We start from the raw sequence: 24,959 nt of genomic DNA on the forward strand, positions 1-24,959 counted from the left end.
ATATATATATGTCTCATATTTTTGTCCTTCACTAATATGGCTTTTTGATCAAATGTTCAGGTTTCTGGCCTGGATATTCTTTACCACAGCTTACAGATAAGACAAGAGTCCATTTACTTTCTTTCAAAATTACTCCCTTCTGGAAAAGAAGAAAAGTAACTGGCATTTGCTGACTGTGTAGAGCCAGGGAGCCCAGTGAAGAACTGCCTGTGTCTTATGGTCAGAGGGTTGTCTCCTCCTGTTGTTAGGATTTACCTATAAAATCCAGAGGGACTTCCCTGGAGGTTCAGTGGTTAAGACTCCGTGCTTTCAATGCAGGGATACAGGGGGTGCTGGTTCGATCCCTGGTCAGAGAACTAAGATTCCACATGACCGAACAAAGCGAAAAAGAAAAACAAGTGAGATGCTGCCACATATTTCATGATCTGGCCTTTGTCACATCTTAGGTAGAATTCCAAATGCCCTGTATTTCAGAAAGTGTTCATTTGTGCATTTCTTTAGTGATTCAGCCATTTATTCAACCTGTGTTTCGTGGAGACCTACTATGTGCTAGGTCTGCCTGTGGTGCAAGAGGAGGCAGACACCATTCCTGTCCTAGCAGCCTTTACAGAGCATGACCTCAGCGAGCCATATGGTGCCTTAAGCCCATCAGGATAAGGTGTCTCTTGCTCCCGGCAGATGCAGTCCCGGGTACGGAGCATCGTCAGTGAAAGCAGGTGTCCTTCATCAGGTGGGAGCCCTTGGGCAGTGAGTATTTTGAACAACCATTCTTGGCAGCCCTGATGGACAGCAGTGGACATTAAACAAATTACTACTCAAATAGACACTTAATTACAAGCCTGGCATATACAACTAAGGAAAGTACCTAATGCATAATTATTAAGTAGTGTCTCTTACATAGGCAGAGGTGTCTGGGACAATTCAGAAGGAGGAGTGCATGAGAACATTTCTCATCAGAAGAACCCCAAGCATCCCCACCCATCGTCTTGGTGCCTGTGGGGAAGAGAGCCACGGCACTTAGATAAGTTTAAGACTTTTGGATTTCTGGTCTAACCACTTGTTTGATTAGAGCATTTATTTATTTTTTTATGTTCATAACTATGCATTGCTGACTGTCCAAAGAATGCCATTTGAAGACCTATCATGGGGTAAAAAATGATAAATTTGCTTTTGTAATCATTAGATTTCTCTACATAAATAATTTCATACTTAAGAGCACTTTAGTATTAGTTATGAGAGAAAGAGAAGAATTGTTTTCAGATTCAGACAGACCTGAGTTTGGCCTGGCTCCATTACTTTGTATTGATGTGATCTTGGGCAAATTTCTTCATGAGCTTCTGCCTCAGTTTACTCATCTGTAAAATGGGATCTCTAATGCCTACCTTTTAAGGTGTGGGGAAAATTAAATGTGATGATTTAGTGCCCATTCCCCCTTGAGCTCTGACTCTGGGAAAGATCAGAAGATGCTGGTCTCTGTCCCCTTTGGCAGCAATGGGAAAGCAAGAGTGAAACAAAACAGAATCTGGTCAATGTGTGTTGATTCAAGTGTGTTTGTTTCTTATGTCATACGACAGCAGACTATAGATGCAGCCAGTTGAGTTCCCTACTGAAAGATGAGTGTTTGATTATTGCATCCTTAATACCGTCCTTCATGGCATGTGTTTTGCTGTGAGATTCGTGCAGTATATTCAGTCAACATACTCCTCTTGCAGTGGTTCTCCTGTCTACACCTATGGTATTAATTTGATTCTATGTACGGATCTATCTGGGGTTCCCAGGTGACTCAGTGGTAGGTAAAGAATCTGCCTGCAATACAGGATACACAGAGTTTGATCCCTGAGTCGGGAAGATCCCCCGGAGAGGGAAATGGCAACCCACTCCAGTATTCTTGCCTGGGAATTTCATGCCCCGAGGAGCCTGGCAGGCTACAGTCCGTGGGGTCATAAAGAGTCAGGCACAACTGAGCGACTAAACAACAGATCTATAAATTTCTGAAACTCACTGTCTTACAATTTTTTAAAACAAAAGTAAAACGTTAAAAAAGATTTCTCTGATCATGGCCTCCTGTGTATTTAAGAATTATGGCATGCCACTTAGATCCTTCTTAAAAACCAGGGTGTGTTTCAAACAGCCTCCCTTGAGCCAGGCTTCTGGACAAGGCCAAATCAATGACCACAGCATGGCACACTTGCCTGATGGCCGCAGACTGAGAAGTGGGAGGCCTGCTGGAGATGCATTTCCTAGAAGGTTGGTGAACAGTTGCACCCACAGCTAGAAAGTTCACAGCAGCAGGGATACCGGAGTGCAGTCAGCCAGAATGTCAGCCAGCATGGGCCCAAGTACAAGCCACCAGAGACATAGCCTGACCTTAGACCATGGGATTGGAAGTCATCGTCCACTAAGTCATCCATTGTTTTCCTCATTGGATGGTAGCTAAAGCTGAAGCACAGTTCTCAGTTCTCGAAGTGAATAACATGATTTAGGGAGGCAGTCGCTTGAGATGGCAAAGGAAGCCTCTGAGTAGGGCTGGGATGGTAGTCCTAACCAATTGAAGTCAACCTGGGAACCACTGGTTGTTACTCAGCCTCCTTCAGTCTCTTTATGACAGATGGGATTTGCAATAGCACAGGCTAACAGTGAAAGTTCATTGCAGAGGAGCTGGCCACCTCCCCAAGGAGAGAAGAGGTGCCTTTGGAGGCCTTCATGCTATTAACTCATGGCTCAGAGGGTAAAGCCTCTGTCTACAGTGTGGGAGACCCGGGTTCGAGCCCTGGGTTGGGAAGATCCCCTGGAGAAGGAAATGGTAATCCACTCCAGGACTATTGCCTGGAAAATCCCATGGACAATGAGCCTGATAGACTACAGTCCATGGGGTTGCAAAGATTCGGACATGACTGAGCGACTTCACTTCACTTGGAGGCCTTCGGCCCAATACAGGAATGTATAAGCCCCATGACTTTGTAAAAGTATATTTAGTTTCTTTCATGCATCCAGCCCATATGTGCCCTTTTTGCTCAATTGCTGCTGAGAAATTAACTGGTAAAAGCTTTTCATATGGTAACAATAACCACAAAACTCACTGCCATGTGGCTGTCCTCGATGCTTTATCTCATCCCCAACATTACAAACAGACCCCTGATTGGATTCGATGGTGGCTCAGTCAGTAAAGAATAAATCTGCAATGCAAGAGATATGGGTTTGGTCCCTGGGTTGGGAAGATCCCCTGGAGAAGGAAATGGCAACCCACTCTAGTACTCTTGCCTGAGAAATCCTGTGGACAGAGGAGCCTGATGGGCTACAGTCCCTGGGGTCGCAAGAGTTGGATGGACGTGACTTAGCGACTAAACTACCATCACCGCTAGACTACCCTGATTGTCGATAAATGCTGTCTTCATGTCCCAGGGTCTTCAAAAATTCTTCCATGCATCTGTAACACTCACTTGGATTGAGTTTTTCTTCCCCTAGAGGCAGTTTGTATGTCCTTCCTGTTCAGACACTACTGTCCTTACCTGTTGGCATCACTGACTCGATGGACATGAGTTTGAGTAAACTCCTCTGGGAGTTGGTGATGGACAGAGAGGCCTGGTGTGCTGCAGTCCATAGGGTTGCAAAGAGTCAGACGTGACTGAGTGACTGAACTGAATTGAACTGATCCTTACCTGTAGATGGTGAAGGCAGAGGAGGGGTGGAGCCCAGGTGACCTTGGCACCCTCATAGGTGCCTGGCACAGAGTCTCCTGCCTGTGTGGGTGCCAGTGTGGTTAGCAGGCTCCAGCTCTTTCCAACCACCACAAGTCTGTTCTCTACATCTTCGTTCTGTTCAGTTCAGTCGCTCAGTCGTGTCCGACTCTTTGCAACCGCATGGATGCACATGCCAGCCCTCCCTGTCCATCACCAACTCCCAGGGTTTACTCAAACTCATGTCCATCAAGTTGGTGATACCATCCAACCATCTCCTCCTCTGTCATCCCCTTCTTCTCCCACCTTCAATCTTTCCCAGCATCAAGGTCTTTTCAAATGAGTCAGTTCTTCGCATCAGGTGGCTAAAGTATTGGAGTTTCAGCTTCAGCATCAGTCCTTCCAATGAATATTCAGAACTGGTTTCCTTTAGGATGGACTGGTTGGATCTCCTTGCAGTCCAAGGGACTGTCAAGAGTCAAAGCATCAATTCTTTGGTGCTCAGCTTTCTTTATAGTCCAACTCTCACATCCCTACAGGACCACTGGAAAAACCATAGCTTTGACTAGATGGACCTTTGTTGGCAAAGTAATGTCTCTGCTTTTTAATATGTTGTCTACATTGGTCATAACTTTTCTTCCAAGGAGCAAATGTCTTTTCATTTCATGGCTGCAGTACATCTTTGTGAACTCTAGTATTTCTTGACTAAGGAAATAAATGTCAAGGCAGAGGAGAAAGCATAGCTCTATGAGGATCCATTATTAGATGAACAGAAATGGCATGATTTTTTATTAAATATAGCATGGCATAATCTTGTAAGTGACATTTCCCAGCCTCATCAATCATAATTTTTGAAGTGAAGGTTAAAATTTTATTAAAAAATAAACAATTGGCAATTTAGAGAAGAAACCCAGTAGGAAAATGATTGATCATCAATAAGTAAAAAAAAAAAAAATACTACATTCATGTAGATTTGGCCAAAATATTGCTTTTTGTAATTTTCATCAATAGTAACATTTTATTCAGTGCTATGTGATGCTTCTTGGCCATGTGAAAAAAAACCAAGGGACATTTTTTTCCTGTTACTTTCCTTTTTCCGGCTGCATTTAGGCCAGTTTCATGAGGACAATACCTTTCTAAAGGTAGGCTGCTCGAGTGCTGATAATATAATCCTGAATCATTTGTTCATGGACATTTCATGGTTGAGTGGAAAGTTCATGGGTGTTAGAATCAGAAGGACATGACTGTGAATCTGAACTAGTTTTTGTGACCTTGGTAATTGCTTAATTTTTCTAAGCTTTGGTTTTCTCATCTTTCAAATGGATGCAATAATATTTCATAATGTTACTGTGAGGATTGTATCACTTAGCTTTTAAAATATGCTAATTTTAAAATTTGCTTTAGCTACATTCTATTAAATTTAGGGATAATATGTACATATGGTCCAAGATGGTTGGTCTTATACTTGGGGGATTGATATAGATGCCAACTGTTGGATAATGAATTTCTAGTTCTAGTCATGAGGGAGAAACTGGTATTGGATTTGCCCTTATTGTTATTTTTAAGGTTAATAAAATTGATAAGCTTCCAGCAAGACTAATCAAGGGAAAAAGAGAGATCACACACATTATCAACATCAGGAAAAGAAGATGAGCTACTCTTATAGATTCTAAATACATTAAAAGGACATTAAGGGGATATTGTGAAGAAATTATGCCAATAAATTCAACAATGTATGTAGAATGGTCAAATTCTTCACAAACCACTGCTCACTAAGACTGATTTAAAGATTAAATAGGAATCGAATTTGTAATTGAATGCTTCTGTAGAAAGAAATCTCAAGGCTCAGATGGTTTCACTGGTATCTTTCATCAAACATTTAAGGAGAAGTAATATCAATCTTACACAAAACTTCAAAAAAAAAAAAAAAGAAGGTAGAAAAGAAGGGAACATGTCCCAGCTGGTTCTTTAAGACTATACAGATAAGGTTATAGACTAATTCTGATAACATCTGACAAAGACATTGCAGGGAAGAAAAATTATAGGCCAAATATCTCTCATGAACATAGACACAAAATTCTTTAATAAAATTTCAAGTCAAGTCCAGTAATAAGAAGGAATTGGAATTTATCCTAGGAATGCAAAGTTGATTTAAAAATTAAAAATCAATCATTGTTACTGACTAAATTATCAAAATGTAGGAAAAAATCATATTATCAATAGACATAGAAAAAGCATCAGCCATCCATAATTTTCCAAAAATTCTTCTTTCATTAAAGTAGAAATAAAATGGAACTTCTTCAGTTTGATGAAACGCGTCTGTGAAAAATCTACTACTAACTTCATACTTAATGATCAAAAGCTTTTCTTTTATGATTGGTAACATCATAAAGGCATGTCCATTTACTATAATTTTTCATTTAATTATTTTGTCTATGTAAAAATATAAAACTGTATCTATTAAAAATTGTGATGGTTATTCTGGTCAGTACAATTAGGCAAAAAAAAATAATAGGCAAAGAAGAAGTAATTTTTATTTTATTTAAATAATTTGATTATTTATTTAGAAAATCCTAAGAAATCTACAAAATATATTAGGATCAAAATTGAATTTTGGAAGGTTATAGGATAAAAGGTTAATATAAAAATCAGTTTTATTTCTGTATAACAGGAAACAATTATAATAGAAAATGCATATTTTAAAAGTCCTATTTACAGCACCATCAATTTATGAATACATAGGAATAAACTTTTTTGACAAAGGTGCCAAGGCATTTCAGTGGCAAAAGTAAAAGTTTAAAATCAATAGACCAGAAAACAAGAATAAAATTATGAATAAATTTAACCTTGACAGCTACTTCACACTATATGTAATAATTCAAAACAAGTTGTATACTGAGACTTAAATCAAGAAGATAATGTAGAAGAATGTCTTTGGTACTTTGAGCTAGTCAGAGGCTTCTTCTTCTTGTTCGGTACTAAGCTGTGTCTGACTCCTTTGTGACCCCATGGACTGAAGCCTGCCGGGCTCCTCTGTCCATGGGGATTTCAAGGCAAGAATACTGGAGTGGGGTGCCATTTCCTTCTCCAGGGATCTTCCTGGACCAGGGATTGAACCAGGGTCTCCTGGCAGGTAGATTCTTTACTACTGAGCCACTAGGGAAGCCCCAGAGACTTCTTAAAAGGAATATAAAAGCACCAACAATTACAAAACAAGATAAATTGAACTTCCCCAAAATTTAAAAGTTTTACTTTGCAAAAGATATCATTATGACAGTAACAGGGAAAGTCATCTACTGAAAGAAAATACTTGTAATTTATATATCTCACAAAAGACTTATGTGTTCACATCCAGAGTATATAAAGAGCTCCCACAGGTAAGCAACAGAAAGACAATCTAATAAAAATGTAGGCAAAAGACCTAAACAGAGACTGCATAAAAGAAGATAATATGAATGGCTGGTAACCATATGAAAAGATGTTAGATGATTGTTCATTCAGATCAGATCAGTCACTCAGTCGTGTCCGACTCTTTGCGACCCATGGATCATAGCACACCAGGCCTCCTTGTCCATCACCAACTCCCGGAATTCACCCAGACTCACGTCCATCGAGTCACCGATGCCATCCAGCCATCTCATCCTCTGTCGTCCCCTTCTCCTCCTGCCCCTAATCCCTCCCAGCATCAGAGTATTTTCCAATGAGTCAACTCTTCACATGAGGTGGCCAAAGTACTGGACTTTCAGGTTCAGCATCATTCCTTCCAAAGAAATCCCAGGGCTGATCTCCTTCAGAATGGACTGGTTGGATCTCCTTGCAGGCCAAGGGACTCTCAAGACTCTTCTCCAACACCACAGTTCAAAAGCATCAATTCTTCAGGGCTCAGCCTTCTTCACAATCCAACTCTCACATCCATACATGACCACAGGAAAAACCATAGCCTTGACTAGACGAACCTTTGTTGGCAAAGTAATGTCTCTGCTTTTGAATATGCTATCTAGGTTGGGCATAACTTTCCTTCCAAGGAGTAAGCGTCTTTTAATTTCATGGCTGCAGTCACCGTCTGCGTGATTTTGGAGCCCAGAAAAATAAAATCTGACACTGTTTCCACTGTTTCCCCATCTATTTCCCATGAAGTGGTGGGACCGGATGCCATGATCTTTGTTTTCTGAATGTTGAGCTTTAAGCCAACTTTTTCACTCTCCACTTTGACTTTCATCAAGAGGCTTTTGAGTTCCTCTTCACTTTCTGCCGTAAGGATGGTGTCATCTGCACATCTGAGGTTATTGATATTTCTCCCAGCAATCTTGATTCCAGCTTGTGTTTCTTCCAGTCCAGTGTTTCTCATGATGTACTCTGCATATAAGTTAAATAAGCAGGGTGACAATATACAGCCTTGACGTACTCCTTTTCCTATTTGGAACCAGTCTGTTGTTCCATGTCCAGTTCTAACTGTCGCTTCCTGACCTGCATACAAATTTCTCAAGAGGCAGATCAGGTGGTCTGGTATTCCCATCTCTTTCAGAATTTTCCACAGTTTATTGTGATCCACACCGTCAAAGGCTTTGGCATAGTCAATAAAGCAGAAATAGATGTTTTTCTGGAACTCTCTTGCTTTTTCTACGATCCAGTGGATGTTGGCAATTTAATCTCTGGTTCCTCTGCCTTTTCTAAAACCAGCTTGAACATCAGGAAGTTCACGGTTCACATATTGCTGAAGCCTGGCTTGGAGAATTTTGAGCATGACTTTACTAGCGTGTGAGATGAGTGCAATTGTGCGGTAGTTTGAGCATTCTTTGGCATTGCCTTTCTTTGGGATTGGAATGAAAACTGACCTTTTCCAGTCCTGTGGCCACTGCTGAGTTTCCCAAATTTGCTGGCATATTGAATGCAGCACTTTCACAGCATCTTTCAGGATTTGGAATAGCTCAACTGGAATTCCATCACCTCCACTAGCTTTGTTCATAGTGATGCTTTCTAAGGCCCACTTGACTTCACATTCCAGGATGTCTGGCTCTAGGTCAGTGATCACACCATCGTGATTATCTGGGTCGTGAAGATCTTTTTTGTACAGTTCTTCTGTGTATTCTTGCCATCTCTTCTTAATATCTTCTGCTTCTGTTAGGTCCATACCATTTCTGTCCTTTATCGAGCTCATCTTTGCATGAAATGTTCCTTTGGTATCTCTGATTTTCTTGAAGAGATCCCTAGTCTTTCCCATTCTGTTGTTTTCCTCTATTTCTTTGCATTGATTGCTGAAGAAGGCTTTCTTATCTCTTCTTGCTATTCTTTGGAACTCTGCATTCAGATGTTTATATCTTTCCTTTTCTCCTTTGCTTTTTGCTTATCTTCTTTTCACAGCGATTTGTAAGGCTTCCCCAGACAGCCATTTTGCTTTTTTGCATTTCTTTTCTATGGGAATGGTCTTGATCCCTGTCTCCTGTACAGTGTCACAAACCTCATTCCATAGTTCATCAGGCACTCTATCTATCAGATCTAGGCCCTTAAATCTAATTCTCACTTCCACTGTCTAATCATAAGGGATTTGATTTAGGTCATACCTGAATGGTCTAGTGGTTTTCCCTACTTTCTTCAATTTAAGTCTGAATTTGGCAATAAGGAGTTCATGGTCTGAGCCACAGTCAGCTCCTTGTCTTGTTTTTGCTGACTGTATAGAGCTTCTCCATCTTTGGCTGCAAAGAATATAATCAATGTGATTTCGGTGTTAACCATCTGGTGATGTCCATGTATAGAGTCTTCTCTTGTGTTGTTGGAAGAGGGTGTTTGTTATGACCGGTGCATTTTCTTGGCAAAACTCTATTAGTCTATGCCCTGCTTCATTCCGTATTCCAAGGCCAAATTTGCCTGTTACTCCAGGTGTTTCTTGACTTCCTACTTTTGCATTCCAGTCCCCTATAATGAAAAGGACATCTTTTTTGGCTGTTAGTTCTAAAAGGTCTTGTAGGTCTTCATAGAACCGTTCAACTTCAGTTTCTTCAGCGTTACTGGTTGGGGCATAGAGTTAGATTACTGTGATATTGAATGGTTTGCCTTGGAAACCAACAAAGATCATTCTGTCATTTTTGAGATTGCATCCAAGTACTGCATTTTGGACTCTTTTGTTGACCATGGTGGCCACTCCATTTCTTCTGAGGGATTCCTGCCCGCAGTAGTAGATATAATGGTCATCTGAGTTAAATTCACCCATTCCAGTCCATTTCAGTTCGCTGATTCCTAGAATGTCGACATTCACTCTTGCCATCTCTTGTTTGACCACTTCCAGTTTGCCTTGATTCATGGACCTGACATTCCAGGTTCCTATGCAATATTTCTCTTTACAGCATCGGACCTTGCTTCTATCACCAGTCATATCCACAGCTGGGTATTGTTTTTGCTTTGGCTCCATCCCTTCATTCTTTCTGGAGTTATTTCTCCACTGATCTCCAGTATCATATTGGGCACCTACTGACCTGGGGAGTTTCTCTTTCAGTATCCTATCATTTTGCCTTTTCATACTGTTCATGGGGTTTTCAAGGCAAGAATACTGAAGTGGTTTGCCATTCCCTTCTCCAGTGGACCACATTCTGTCAGATCTCTCCACCATGACCCGCCCATCTTGGGTTGCCCCACGGGCATGGCTTAGTTTCATTGAGTTAGACAAGGCTGTGGTCCTGGGAAATACAAATTAAAGCTCTATTAAGATACCACTTCACAGCCATTTACTAATGGCTAAATTGCAAAAGACAGACAACATCAAATGTATATATATGTAGATTCAAGTGGGAGTCTCATATGCTGTTTATGGAAGTAGAAATTGATATAATGACTTTGTAAGTTGGGAGTCTTTTTTATGAAATCAATCGTATACTTACCCTATGATTCAGCAGGTCCATTCCTAGGTATTTACCCAACAGAAAAACACATATTCATAACAGGACTCGTACAGATGTATTTAGCAGTTTTATTTCTTTTGTTGTTCAGTCGCTCAGTCGTTTCCTACTCTTTGGGACCCCATGGACTGCAGCATGCCAGGCTTCCTTATCCTTCATTATCTCACGAGTTTGCACAAACTCATGTCCATTGAGTCAGTGATGCCATCCAACTATCTCATCCTCTGTCACCCCCTTCTCCTCCAAGAGACCTAAACTGGAATCAATTCAAATGTTTATCAGTAGGAGAATAGATAGCAAAATGGAACAAATTACAAATACATGTCACAATAGAGATGAATCTCAAAAGCATATAGGAAGAGAAGGCCAGACACCAAAGAATATATACTGTAGCATTCTGTGTATATGAGGTTCAAGAACTGGCAAAACTAGTCCATGGAGTAGAAATCAGCGTGATTGTTAGGATCAGGGGAAGGGTTGTAGATAAGGGTAGGGCTGACTGGAAAAGGCTATAATGTTATCTTTAGCAGGGGTTAGGGGTGTGCTTCTTAGAATGTCTGTGCTTTTTAGGACTTAACAATCTGTGCGTTTCACTGTGTATTAATTTAAGCTCAGTTTCAAAAAAACTAGACCAAAAAGAAAAATTTACATACTGTCTACATATTTATTAGTGAATCTCAAGGATATTTAAGAACAACTTAGTAATTGGTGAGGATTTTCACATAGCATTTATTTTAACTTGAAAAATAAGCAAGTTGTAGGTTGTGATTACATTTAAGTGGCGTTTGAAATGACACTGTGACATAGCAAGATGACCAGAGGTCAGTTGTCGTCCACTGATACAGTTGTCCAGACAGTGGGCTCCTGTTCTGTCTTCCTTCTTTTATTTCACTGCTTGGTCTTTCACATAGCAACGAATTGATTTTCTGCTACTCTTCTCTTTAAAAGTCTTAGCATAAAATTTCAACTCTTGGAATAAAAGTAAGTGAATTGTCATGTTCCCCAAAGCTTTGTAAAAATCTAACCCCTGCCTAATCCTCTAGCTTCATATCAGCCGTGCTCCATGCCACCGTACTGACTTGACAGTTCCTTGATTGTATCCAGCTCTCCCTCTCTGAGGCTGCCTTTCTACCTTGTGAGGTTTTCTACCTTGTGAGAAGTGTTAGTTGCTCAGTGATGTCCAAGTCTTTTGCGACTCCATGGAGCCCGCCAGGCTCCTCTGTCCATGGAATTTTCCAGGTAAGAATAGTGGAGTAGGTTGCCATTCCCTTCTCCAGGGGATCTTTCTGACTCAGGGATTGAAGCCAGGTCTCCTGCAGTTTGCAAGCAGATTCTTTACTGTCCAAGGCACCAGGGAAGCCCATTTTGCACCTTGGATACTCTCTAATGCTCTGCATATCTAGCGTCTTCTCATCTTTCTGATTTACATAAAGTGGTGCCCCCCTCCTTGGCCTTATCAGCCACACTCTCCCAAAAGCCTGCTTATTCCTTTCCTAACACTTTTTATAGTTTGTCATTATTTCTATTTCTAGGTTCCATAAGGCCAAGAACCAAATTTTGTCTCATTATCTCAGACCTGAACATTAACATACCTGGTACGTAGGAGGAACTGAATAAATATTTGTTGAAATAATGGCTGCATTATAAAACTCTCAATCTTATCATGCCAGGTGGTATTGTTTTGAGTGTGTGTGTGTATGTCTCATGAAGCCTACATATTTTTTCAAAATCCTGGCAGACTAAATTCTTATTTTTCGACAAAAACTTACGTTATCATAGGGAATAAAGTCACCTTTCTCTAAACTTGGATATTTGACTGCCTCTAGTTAGATGGGCTTCCCTCCTGGCTCATTGGTAAAGAATTTTCCTGCCAATGCAGGAGACCTGAGTTCAAATCCCTGGGTCGGGAAGATCCCCTAGAGAAGGAAATGGCAACCCACTCCAGTATTCTTGCCTGGGAAATCCCGTGGACAGAGGAGCCGTGCGAGCTACAGTCCATGGGGTCATGAAAGTGTCAGACATGACATAGCAAATGAACAACAATAACAGAAGTTAGGTGACCTTTCAGCTTCTTTATCTAATGGATGAAACGATGAAGCCCAAATCAGGGCAACACATCATCATCCCTTCTCTGAGTAGAAAATTGAAATCTGGTTTAATTGTAGGTCTTCGACATTTCCTATATGCATTCTATCACCATTGACTATCAAAGAGTATCTTAGGAAGTCTAGGAATTTTATAATTTCCTGCATTCCAAATGCACATACTTTTGTGCTCATTCTCAGGAAAGCAGTCCGGGTTGGTTTTTTTTTTTTTTTTTGACTGAATTAACAAGTGACTGCTGCAGCTTCTTTTTCCTTCTTCTTCTTCTTCTTTTTTTTTTTTAGAAGAAAGTTAGTCAACTAACTCCATGACCCATGTCAGCACTGCAAAACACCAACCAGCTTTCACCTCTGAGATTCATTTCCTCAAAGCTGTAGGCTTGCATCAGTGATTGGAAAGGCATATTGGCTGTGTTGATTTCCAGATCTCTTCAAGGAGCTGAGTGACAAAAGCTGCTGATGGAATCAATACAGGAAAAAGTCTTTGTTGCAGTATAGGAAGCTGGGATCCCCCCTGCAAAATTCTCTTCTGATTATTAATATGGTGTAGACAAAGTTCCACTGCATTTGAGAAGGGTGCAGACATTGGGGTTCTCAGCATTTACATTATTATCTGATTCTTTACAAAGTTTACGAAGTTGCACAGGAAAGGTGAAGTCAATATGCCATGAAAGGAAATGCAGAGTAATGAACTGACCATCTCTCAAATTAACCTGCTCTCAAACATCTGTTCCTTTTCTTTCCTCCTTCTTGCTCAGTTCTTACTGATTATTGGGTGTTTTAATATGACAGTACAACACAAACACATTGCAAGTTGATGATGAAGTCAAACTGCACATCTTGAGAAACATGCAGGCTTTCATGAAGTCAGTGAAAGTGATGCTGCAGAGCCTGCCAGGTCAGACAGTGAGACCATTGAACACCTGGAAGGAGGCAAATGCAGAGAATGAGGCCAGTGGAGTTGCTTCAGAAGAGACTGATATGAATGTCAATGAATTATGAGATGTAGTTGAGAAAAAAGTAATGAATACTACTACTATTTTTGTTCAAAAAAGATCTTCCTGGTGATTTTGAGGGGTGTGTGTTGTATTTTATGGCTGCAGGACAGGGAAGTCTGGTGTCCTGCAGTCTTGTCCTGCAGTCCATGGGTTGCAAAGCGCTGGACACGACTTAGTGACTGAAGACCAATTTTTATTTTAATTATATAAAAAAAACGGGACTTCCCTGTGGCTCAAATGGTAAAAAATCTGCCTTCAGTGCAGGAGACCAGGGTTCATTCCCTGGGTCAGGAAGATCCTCTGGAGAAGGGAATGGCAAGCCACTCCAGTATTCTTGCCTGGAGAATCCCATAGGCAGAGGAGCCTGGTGGGGTGCAGTCTGTGGGGTTGCAAAGAGTTGGACACGACTGAGCGACTAACACACACACATAAAAAACCATGGAAATTTGATTTCTTTTGTTCTAAAAATTAGCTTAATTGAAATTATAACACATATTTTATTTACTATAAGATAAAATTAATTTTTATGAGTTTTAATTTTTTGAGTTGAATCTTAATAAAAGCTTTTTTGCACTCTTTAATATGAAAGTTTGCTCTAGGTTTTGAGTGGACTCACCTTAAGTAACTTTCTGCTATTAAGGGTGCCTGTCGCTGACAGTAACCTGGATACTGTGTACCTGGGGCCTCCTTATGCCTATGAGTATGTGAGACTCCTTGAGAATCACAGAGGTGGAGAGGGAGAGGTCTGAGAGGACCAGCAATGAACTGAGCTGTGACCCAGACTTGGCCATTCAGCTTGCTGTCCTCAGCACCTGCACACCCCTAGATCCATAGCAGACAGCTCTGCCTGCCCGCTCTGGGCAGCATAGAACCCTCAAACCTATCTTCTGGAAGTTCTGGGAATGTTGATAACCTTCCAGAGACTGGTAATTACACTGAGTACCAAATTTGAGGGACAGAAGGGAATGAGATTAGTTCTAGAAAGGCAGAAACAAACCCAGGACACCAAAACCAAATAGAACCCAAATAGAGCAGAGTCAGACAAGACTGAAGTGACTTAGCAGCAGTAGCAGCAGCAAAGCATTGATCTTTGCCTCTAGAGAAGAAAAGGGAAAACCCAAATCCAACCTTTACTCTCGTAGTTAGATTGAAAAAAAAATTGACTCCGTAATGTAGTTGACCTGAGTAAAATGTTGTTGCTATTCAGTTGCTAAGTTGTGTCTGACTCTTTGCGACCCCATGGACTGCAGCACGCCGGGTTTTCCTGTCCTTCACCATCTCCCAGAGTTTGCTCAAACCCATGTCCATTGAGTCAGTGATGCCATCCAACCATCTCGTCCTCTGTCATCCCCTTCTCCTCCTGCCTTCAATCTTTCTCAGCATCAGGGTCTTTACCAGCGAGTTGGCTCTTCTAATCAAGTGCCCAGAGTATTGGAGATTCAGCATCAGTCCTTCTAATGAATATTGACTGGTTTGAATAATATAGAAACTTCCAAATGGTGAGCTGGCCCCACTCGACTTTTTCCTTAGTGTTTGAATCAGATTTTATATTGTCTTTGCGTTGTACCCAGGGCATATGGAGCTGCTTGGGTAGAAAGCACTTTGACTTCCTGTCCGCATCACAGGGACTTTATTTGGCACCTCCCCTTTCAATCTCTTATCCAAATCATCCAGGAAGACTTTAGATAGAAATAGGACCAAGGGCTCCCACAGCATTCTGGTAAAGTTCTCAGGTGTGACTTTGGCAAATGCCTTACTAAAATTAAGACCCACTGAGTGTCACTGTGGCAGGCGGAGAAAGCACGGGACTTGAGAGGTCTGACTTAGTACCTGTTTGCCTGAATGGATGGCTAGATGGCTAGATAGATAGATGGATGGATGGATGGATGGAATCTGGAGTCCTATACCTATCACTTTCAGCAGTGACCCTGAGCAGGTTATTGACTTCTCCTTTATTCACATAGGAGACATTTATTGATTGCCTCCGGGGTTCCAGACACTAAATTAAGTGTTGAGGCTACAAAGGTGACTAAGACAGCATCTCTCCTCAAGGTCTTGTAAGGTAAAGACAGTAAAGGAGGGATTCTTGCAGAAGACTAACTGGCTCTGTGTACCAGGAGACCAAGTTAGAGGTGTAGTTATCCCTGGATCTGTTGTTTCTGCAGACTGGTGCCCTTTCCCATCCTTGCCTTAGGAAAGTGGTGAGCACTGTGAGGAAATAACACTCCCTTCTGTGACTATTTCCAGAGACTGATAGAAGATACTTCAGTCTTTAACTTCCAGAATCTCATTGCTTCCTTAAGGCTTTCTTTAAAAAAACATTTTTTTTAATGTATTTATTTTGTCTGTGCTGGGTCTTTATTGCTGCGTGGGCTTTTCTCTAGTTGCATCAAGCAGGAGCTGCTCTCCAGTTGCAGGGCATGGGCTTCTCATTGCGGTGGCTTCTCCCGTTGTGAAGCACAGGCTCCAGGCTCACGGGGTCAGTAGTGGTGGTGCATGGACTTAATTGCTCCTCAGCATGTGGGGTCCATCCAGACCAGGAATCAAACCCATGTCTCCTTCATTGGCAGGCAGAGCCTTTACTACAGTCACCAGGAAAGCCCCAAGCCTTTATCAAAAGACAAACCAGGATATTTTCCTGCCATCAGGCTTTCAGCACCTTTCCTATTACTCCTGCTTTTACAAAAATCCCTAGAAGTAATTTTTGATCACGTGGGGAAGGGCTCTTTTGTCCTGGGGAGAAATTGTTCTCTTTCTCATGTGGGTAACCACAGAGAATACGGGAACTGTTAAACTATTTCTGGCCCAAGCTTCTGTTCATAGATGCAGAATGTGTTCAGATGGCATGAGCAGAATGTCAAATGGTGTGGACATGAGGATAAAATTTAAGCTTGCTATTTGCAATAGTGGGGACTCAGAGAAAAATCAGTCTCCTGTAGAGCATCTTGAACTAAGCATTGAGTCTTTCTATTGACTTTATACAGCTGTTTGTTGAGCTTTTACTATATTCTGGACAAGCACCAAATGTTTTACATTCATTATTTTATTTAGTCCTCAGGAAAAACTCAGGAGGTAGATATTCTTATTAATCCCATTTTGCAGGTGAGACCCAGAGGGTTAAGTCTCTTGCCCCAGGTCACAGCAGGTAAGCAGTGAAGCTAGGATTCAAACCTAAGCATTTTGATGTGACTTTGCATAACCATCTGGAGAATGGCATGGCAATCCACTCCAGTATTCTTGCCTGGAAAATTCCATGGATGGAAGAGCCTGGCGGGCTACAGTCCATGGGGTCGCCATGCCAAGAGTCGGACATGACTGAGCGACTAATGCTTTTGCCCAACTATCAATCTATTTGATATTTAATTCAAGATATTAGTGAAGAACTCTCCCATTGATGATTCATGCAGGAAGAAGCTATTTCTTTCCTTGAAAACTTGGTAACCAAAGTATTTTATGTTCATATGTGTGGGGCAGGCTTCTTTGGTAATAATTTTCAAAGAAAAATAAATAATCCAAGTCCTGACTTAGCATATTTCTGAGCTATGCAAGCCATGCAGAACATCACAACAGATGGCACAGAGTTGCAGGCCTTTGCTGCACTGAACAGGAATAAAAGGGATGAGGTCTGTCTTTTCCCCTTTAAGAAATAGCTACATTAGAACAATAAAATATCAGTGAAGTTTGAAATCTGTTCTGGTATAAGATCTGTAACAGGCAGCCTGGCCAGTTTCATTTATTCTGCATTTATTCCCATTAGAAGCCTTGAGTGTTCCCTGGGCTCACTCTTGCTAAATCAATGTTTTCATAATTCTCAGTGGCTTGAATTTTGTAATCTGAGAAATCAATCAAGTGCCTCGGGAGAGTGCCATGTCTTATTCTGCTCAGAGCCTCCACGCGCCTCTTGTAATTAAGTATTAGTCGGAGTTCATTGCACTTGAATAATGAGGTGATGTTTGGGTAGGCTTCCTTTGTTGTCTTTTCTTCAGGCGCATTGCTTCTGTTTTTCTGGTTAAACAATCACAGTCATCATAAAAATGCAATTTACAGCCTGCATGATCATGACACTCAGCATCTCCTAAAACCAAATCCAGGACTTCAGGTTCACTCATAAGCTGTTCGAGCCAGCACACGTAGCCTTGGCATGCAGAGCACCTGCCTGGAAACATAGAGCTTTTACAGTCAAGCTTCACAGAGAAAGGAGACCAGAGTTGGGTACTTGAACTTGTTCCTCTTTTAACGGCCTGACTTGCTTGATGACCAAATGAATAGCTGTATAGTCTCTGTTACAGTGACTCTTACAAGTTTGGTGACTGGTTTTATTTTTGCATTTCCTCCTGGACTGTATACATTTCTTGATATCCTGCTGTTGTTTTTTAGGGATAATTTAGTTAACCATGAAAGGCATGTACAAAATCACACATGAAACATGATCTATAATAATTAATATCTGTATAATATTATGTAATATTATTAAGGCTTCCCAGGTGGCACAATGGTAAAGAATCCTCTTGCCAATGCAGGAGATGCAAGAGACGTGGCTTCAATCCCTGGATGAGGAAGGCCCCTGGAGAAGGAAATAGCAACCTGCTCCAGTATTCTTGCCTGGAAAACTCCATGGTCAAAGAGCCTGGCAGACTGCAGTCCATGGGATCACATAGAGCTGGATATGACTGAGCTCACACACACACAAACACAGACAGATATTATTGTTATTGTTAAATAATATCAATAAACATTAAGTAATAATGAAAAACAGACGCTGGTGTACCCACCACTGGAATTAAAATATAGAATCTAACTGTAGTCTTAGAACTCCTGTCTCACCCCCGCCACCCTTGCCCCCACCGCCTGGCTTATTGTTTTTACTCACACTGTAGCCATTGTCTTGAAATTTTAAAACTAATTTATTTGCTTTTCTAGATAGTTTTACACTCACACACACACACTCCTAAATAATATATTACTTGGTTTTGCCTGGTTTTGAACTTAAATCGAGTCATACAGATGTATTTTTGTGATTTGTTACTTTTGCTCACCACTGTTTTTGAGGTTCTTCTGTTTATTAATGTATGTACCAGGAATTTATTCATGTTCATTGCTTTATGGTATCCCAAGACATGGCCATACCACAGTTTTTAAAAAGTTGTTTTAATGTTAATGAAAATTTGGCTCATCTTCAGTTTGGACCAGTTATGAACAGTGTTGCTATGAACTCTTTTCTGCAAAAATAATTTCTCAGATGTATTCCTGGCAATGAGATTTCTGGGGCATTTGCTCATCTGTGGCTTTAACAAATAATGTCATACTATATATATATATATATATATATATATATATATATTGCCAGCAAGTTATGAGGGCACCCATCACCCACAGCCTTGCCAGGACTTGGCATCATCAGAATTTAATCTTTGCCCATCTGGAGGGTGTAATAGTAGCTCCCAGGGGTTATGATATGTTTCTTATACATGACTAATGAGCTGGACCATCTTCTCATAAATTTAATGCAATTTAGATTTCTTCTTTATATGACATTACTCTTCATGTATTTTGCTGATTTTTCAAATAGGTTTTCTGCCTTTATATCACTGACTTACAGGGTTAAACAAATTCTCCATATTAGTTATTTGTTGGTTATTTGTGAGGCAAATATCTTTTCCCTCTCTGTGCTTGTCTTTTTCATTATCTTTATGTGTTGGTTTTAGCCTCCCACAGTTTGTGTATTCATTGTTTCATTTACTTATTCATTCATTTATTTTAATATTGTTTTATTATCATAGAAGCAGTACATGCATACTGTAGCAAGTTAGGCTATACAGAGATGCAAACAATATTTTTAAAGCACTTTGTATTTCTACTGCCTAGAAGTCATCAGCCTGAACATCTCAGTGCGTATTCTACTGAGTTGCATTTGTGTGTATGTGTGTGTGTGTATGTGATCAAAATGCAAGTTCAGTCAACAGTTTCCATCTTTGCATTTCAGTGAATTTTCATCACATGGCATATGCAAACGATCTTCAGATTTCCTCCATCTACTACCAATATCCTTTATAGATGTGGTCAAACCAATATCCAATCTGGAATTTATTGCATATTTGGAAGCAACAAATGTTCATTATTAAGTGTAGTCAGCTTCATCCGTTTTTTCCTTTATGGTTAGTGCTTTTTGTGGCTTTTTAGACTTACCTCCCACTCCCAAGACTGTGTCGTCTGCTAATTGCTCTTCCATTTCATTGCTCTCTTTTAGGTCTGTAATCCATCTGGAGCTGTTGATGATGAATAATGTCCAGTACTGGTCCAGTTTTATTGTCCCTGTGGACTTATCTTTCCCAGCACTATTTATTGATCTATAGCACAACCTCTGGCATATCTTGTGTCCACTCAAGGATGGGTTTTTTAATTGGCTCTCTATTCTGATCCAGGTGTCAGTTCACTTATTTTTGTACCAACGCGGCAGTGTTTTCATTGTTACAGCTTTATAAAGACTTGAGATTTAATAGGGCACATCTCCCTGCTAGTCAGCATGGGTGGGCTACCTTTGAATATAAATCTCAGTGCCTTAAAACCAAAAATGGTTGTTTCTTACTTATGTTACACGTAGAATTGTAGTCACTCGGGACCCAGACAGACGGAAGCTCTGTTACCATCTCAACATGTGCTTCCAGAGGGGAGAAGAGAGTGTGGAGAGTCAGCTGTTAATGCCTCCTCCCGGAAGTGACACGTGTAGGTTCTACCCATGTTTCGTTGACAGAGCTAGTCACGTGACCACACCTAATTTCAAAGGTGTAAGGGAATTCAATTCTTCTGTAATTGGAACTAGAGGATTGTTTGCCCTCCTTGCCTTTGTTCTTTTTCAGTAGTATTTTGGTTATTCTCAGCCCTTTGCTCTTGTACAGGTATTTTAGAATCATCTGGTCAAGTTTCATGAAAATCCTTATTGAGATTTTGATTGCTGTCTTATTGAATCTCAGGTTTCATTTGGGGAGAAATGACATCTTCCTATCTAAGTGTATGGTATATTTGTCAATTGAGGTGATAATATCTTTTAGTCATTTTATACTTCCTCCTTAAAGGTCTTACCTATTATTTATTACAGTAATTCATAGGTACTTTATATTATTGTTTATATTTTTAATACTTTGTTACATTTTCTATCTGACTTTTTCTTAGTGTCCAAAAAATACGGTTGAGTTTGGTATATTGATTTTTAGTGCAGATATTTTGCTGAACTCTCTTAGTAGTTCTCATTTCTTATTCATAGATGATTTGAGATTTTCTGCAAAGAGAATCATATTACCTACAAATGACAGTTTTATTTTTCCCTTTCCAGTTCTTAACTTTTTACCTAGTTTTCATATCACTTGACTAGCTAGGACCTCCCTGTAAAGGTGCTGGAATTGAGGATAGCAAGCATCCATATCTTATTACTAATACAAAAGGAATGCTTTCAACATTTTACCATTAAGTAAGACTTTTTAGGGTAGACATTCTTTATGAAGGTCCTTTTATTTCTAGTTTGCTAAGGACGGATTTTAAGTTTGGTGCATCTGACAAGTTGTTTACTTTCCCTTTAATGTGTTAATGTGGTGAGTAACTTTAAAATATTAAACCAGTATTAATTTCTATAATTAACACTTTGATGAAGACATATTCTCCTTTTAATTTACTACTAGCTTTGGTTGATAACATTCCGTTTATGATGTTTATGTATATATATGTATATATATATTTGAGTGATGTTGGTCAATAACTCTCATTTCTTGTGCCACACTTGTCTGATAATCAGTGTTATCAGATAATCAGTCTGATATCAAGCCAGATAGAGGTTCAAAAAGGAAGTACAAGACTTACAAAATTCCCCAAAATGATTGGAAATTTTAAATATTAATTTCAGTGACTAACAAATCAAATAAAAATGGGAAAATATATAAGATTTGACCAGCACACTTAACAAGCTTCATTAAGATGAGTGCTCCCTTATTTTTAATTCTCTGTAAAGAGTCGTGTAAGATGATTTATTTCCTTTGGTGATGCCTGGCAGATATGCCCATAAAGTATTTGGTCCTAGATTTAAAATACTGAATCAATTTACTTAAAGTTATAAAACTCTTTGTGTTTTAAAATTTTCTCTTGAGAAATTTTTGGTAACTTCAATTTGTTTTTAGAACTTAGTTCTTTCACATGAACTTTCAAAGATATTGACATAGTATTTTAAAATATCATTTGTCTGGAGGTTTTATCTGCATTGTTCATTTCTGTATTGTATATATGTACCTCCTCTCTCTCTCTCTCCCCTAAGTTTTTTTCTTGCTAGTCTTGACAGAGTTAGTCTATTAGTCTCCTCAATGAGCCAACTTTTGCTATGAACCTCTTTACCACGTGCTTGTTTTATTTTTCATTATTTCTGCTGTTATCTTTATTATTTCCCTCTGTCAACTTTAAGTATATTCTGTTCTTTTCTGGACTTACTAAGTTAACTTAAATGCATTGCTTGATAATGCTAGCCTTTCTTCCTTTCTAAACTTAAGCAATTTGGGCTATACATTTTCCTATAAATGTTTCTTTAGCTACATTCTATAAATTTTAATACATGTTGCTTTTTACAGCTGTTCTTCTTATTAATTTGCTTGCCTTGGGTCTTAACGCGGCCTGCGGGGTCTTCTGTAGCGGTGCTCTCTAGCTGTGGTTTGCGGGCTTCCGTAGTTGCAGGCACTTGGCTTATTTGCTCCATGGCAGGGGGGATCTTTGTTCCCCAACCAGGAATTGAACCCATGTCCCCTGCATTGCAAGGCAGATTCTTAACCACTGGACCACCAGGGAAGTCCCCATATTGTTTTCATTAAATTTACTTTTGAAAATTTTCTAATTTAAATGTGTTTCCTGTGACTTATAAGTTGCTTAGAAGAGCTTTAAAAAAAAAAATCTTAAGCATGATTTTTTCTTGTTCTATTTTTTTAAATGGTTTATAGTTTAATTACATTGTGGTCAGATAATGTGATCTACAAAAATTATCACTCTTGATATTGAGCCTAGTTTTGTGGCTTAGCATATGTTTAGTTTTCATAAATGTTTCATATGGTTAAAAAGAATGTAAATTTTTAAACAGCTAGAAATAAAGCTGTATATATGTCCATTGGACTAAGCTTAATTGTGCTGTTCAAATCTTAACATATACTCTCTAAATTCTGTTTTTGATTACTTAATTAATGCTTAGTTCATACAATTAATCAAAGTATTAATTTATGCTTAATTTTTAAAATGTACATTAAAAATTCCACTCTTACAGTAGATCTTGTAGTTCTATGGTGTTCGTTTTTTCCCCCATTTTTGAGATATATATTTTGAAGTGATGTGTAAATATAGTTTAGAATTGTCCTGCTTCTTATTATACCTTCTACTGCTTCTTCTACCTTTATAATTAAATCCATGTCCATCTTTATTTCTAGTGTTGTTTTTTACAATTTGACTTTATTATTGAGACAAACTTTCTATTGATTAAATTCTGCTTCTTATATCTTTTTCTGTCCTGTACTGATTGTGTTCTATGTTTTATCTATGTATTTTTTTAAACATTTACCTAGGGAGCTAATTTCAATTATAGTTATTAATAGTCATGTATTAGGACTTATTGACATCATTCATTATGTACTGTGTACTCCTTACTTCTTGTACCATTTTCATCTTCATATTCCATTACTTTACTCTTTTTGTTTGCAAATTCTACTAAAACTCTTGGTTAACACATGTAGTTAATGAAATCTCAAATTAATTAATTAATATTTTTGTTTTTCTTCTTCTGAGCAACATAAAGACTTTGAATGTCTTAGGTCTGATAAACGCATTCTAACACATCTGGTGGGTTTTCTTTGGTGTTTTAATTCTAGCCCAATTCTTCTCTCCTGCCAACAAAACCACTAACCTGTGCATAGTTTAGCCATGTACATACCATTCTCTTTTCCATCTCAGTGTTTCTACTTTCTGCCAAAAATATATCCTTTAAATTTCCTTCATTGATACATCTTTTGTGGAAAATGCTCTGTTTTTTATTTTTCTAATTTTTCTTTGTTTGACCCCATTCTTGAAAGGTAGCTTTACTAAATATGGAATTCTAATTTGGCAGTTATTGTCTCTTTGAATTTTAAAGATATTATTTTGCTGTTTTCTAGCTTCGATTTTTTGGGCATGTTTGAAGTCAGTTGTGTCATTGCTGCCCCTTTTGTGCTTCCTTTTGAGATGCTTTTAGCATCTTGCTTTTTGTGTGTCATAAAGTTTTATTACTGTGTGTCTTGGTGTGGGATTCCCTTTCTGTATCTTGTATGAGATTTACTGGGCTTTCTAATTCTCAGGTTTGTATCCTTCTACATGCTGAGATATCCTCTGTCATTAGCTCTTTGAATATTGCTTCTTCCCCTTTTTCTCAATTATCTTTTCCTCTAATTTGGAATTCTAGTTCGACATTTATTAGAATTTTTTACCATAACCTCTCTTCATATTTTTCATCTCTCTCTCTTACTCTTTCTCTCCTTTCTTCTCCTCCTCCTTCTTCTACTGGACTCTAGAAAAATTCTGAATCTATCTTCCAATGTACTAATTCTCTATTCAGCTTTGTCTCACCTACCGTTTAATCTATCTAGTTATTATTTAACCCTAGTTTAAGTTCCAGACTCATTTTTTATTTATAGAAATTTTATTTGGGCTTTAAAATAATCTGCTTCATTATTTTTAATGCTTCTTCTTTGTCATCATTTTCATACTGCCCTATAATTTCCTTAAACATATTGCAATAAATTATTTTATAGTCTATGCCTTACAATCTAAAGTTGTTGTGAATCTGCTTTTCATATATATGCCCTGAAATATTTTGTGTTTTGAGTTTTCTTGCACTGGGCTTTTAACTTCCCCTAGAACTTTATTTTGGGGAATATTTTGATGTCTGAGTTAAATGAATTCCTTCAGAGACCACTACTTATTCCAGGGCCATCCAAAATTAATTCTCCCCTTAGGTTTTCTGGGGACCATATGAGAAGCATGAATGGGACAGCAAAAATATACACAAGTCATATTAATGGAATCTCTGTAGTCAGTAGAAAAATAGAGACAGACAAGTTTCCTTACCTTTTCTTCTGAAAATCAGGCTTCCTTTCCTACTCACTCTGAAGCTTTAGGATTTAATGTTTATTCAGGGGTATTGTGTTACATTCTTCACCTTGGGTAGGCCTGAGACTCTGTCTCTTCACTCCTGTGCCCCAGGGAGACATCAACCCTTCAAAGCCCAGGGTCTGCAGGTTTCCG

The 24,959-nt window shown here is 39.2% G+C and overlaps 1 protein-coding gene across 1 annotated transcript in view; it reads left to right on the plus strand.

The window, feature by feature from the left end:
- PLPP4 (phospholipid phosphatase 4) overlaps positions 1 to 24,959 on the plus strand; it is a 147,534-nt gene that overhangs the window by 94,880 nt on the left and 27,695 nt on the right. The gene's annotated exons all lie outside the window — the stretch shown is intronic.

The sequence above is a fragment of the Bos javanicus genome, chromosome 26 (assembly GCF_032452875.1).
Source record: "Bos javanicus breed banteng chromosome 26, ARS-OSU_banteng_1.0, whole genome shotgun sequence".
Taxonomy (NCBI): domain Eukaryota; kingdom Metazoa; phylum Chordata; class Mammalia; order Artiodactyla; family Bovidae; genus Bos; species Bos javanicus.